We start from the raw sequence: 1,276 nt of genomic DNA, 5'->3' as shown, positions 1-1,276 counted from the left end.
TATATATATATATATATATCTTCTTCTTACACTTCTTTTTTGGTTAAACATTGTACCAATGAACAATTTAAACTAACATGTTTTCATGCACTTCTTTTTCTTATTTTTCCCCCACATTTGTTTTTTTGTGGTGGGAGAGAGTTATTAGTAAAAATAAAATGAACTAGAAAACAAGAGAAACTAGATATAATTGAGTGAATGCAATTCATGAAAAAATAAATTCAAGATTATAAATTAAAATAACCATTACTAACCAAGTCATTATGAACTAGATAGACATAGATACAAATTACAAAAGCCAAACATTATACTAACACTAATTAAACTAATTAGAAGCTAAGATAGAAGTAATTAGTACTACTAAACTTTGTATGTTTTGTTACAAAGTTCCTAATGGTGATTGAAAATTTACTTCCAATTCATTTTGAAATAAATTTTGAATCACCAAAAGTGAAATTATAACTTGATAGACATAACTTAGTTAATTGCTCCTACCTATCTCTTCTTGTTATGCAATGGATTAGATCCAGTAGGGACTCTCCTATTCTCAAATTTGAAAGAAGTTGGAAGATGTTGAAATATGACACTCTCTTTTCGTGGCGACGGACCGGAAAATCTTGCTGGCTGTAGATGGATGACATGAACTCTTGGAGAGGTAAAGAGGACAATGAAGAAGAAGAAATGGAAGAGACTTATCATGGTTGCTTGAAGATTTTATTTTATTTTTTAAATTTTTTTAAGGTAGAAATGAAGAAGGTGGTTCATTTATATATGGACATATATAGTTGGTCCATACATTTGTGTTTGAAATGATGAATATACTCGTACACTCAAAAATTCATTCTCTTAATCAATTTCTTCATTTATTCTACTTGGACATTATTGTTGTTTTCATACGTTGGCATAATGTTTTGATTTTTGTTTTCTTTTTGGTAGAGAGGGGATAGAGAACTGATTTAGATTTTGCATAATACATAAATATGTCTTTTAATTTGGTCTCAACTGATAATATGTCGTTTAACTTTGGATGTGTATAAGTAAGCACTTAAACTTGTATAAAGTTAGACAAATAGACACATGTGTCCTACGTGACACATTACATGGTAATTTCGCGACTTAATTATGTGAGGTCCTACGTATATTATGTCATATAGAACATGTGTATATTTATTTAATTTTATACAAATTTAAGTATTTACTTATATACACTCAATATTAAAAAGACATATATGTTAATTAATATCAAGTTAAAAAATATATTTATACATTGTGCAAG

Source organism: Solanum pennellii, chromosome 5 (assembly GCF_001406875.1).
Source record: "Solanum pennellii chromosome 5, SPENNV200".
In the NCBI taxonomy this organism is placed as follows: domain Eukaryota; kingdom Viridiplantae; phylum Streptophyta; class Magnoliopsida; order Solanales; family Solanaceae; genus Solanum; species Solanum pennellii.
Note: the sequence above shows the minus strand (reverse complement) of the source record.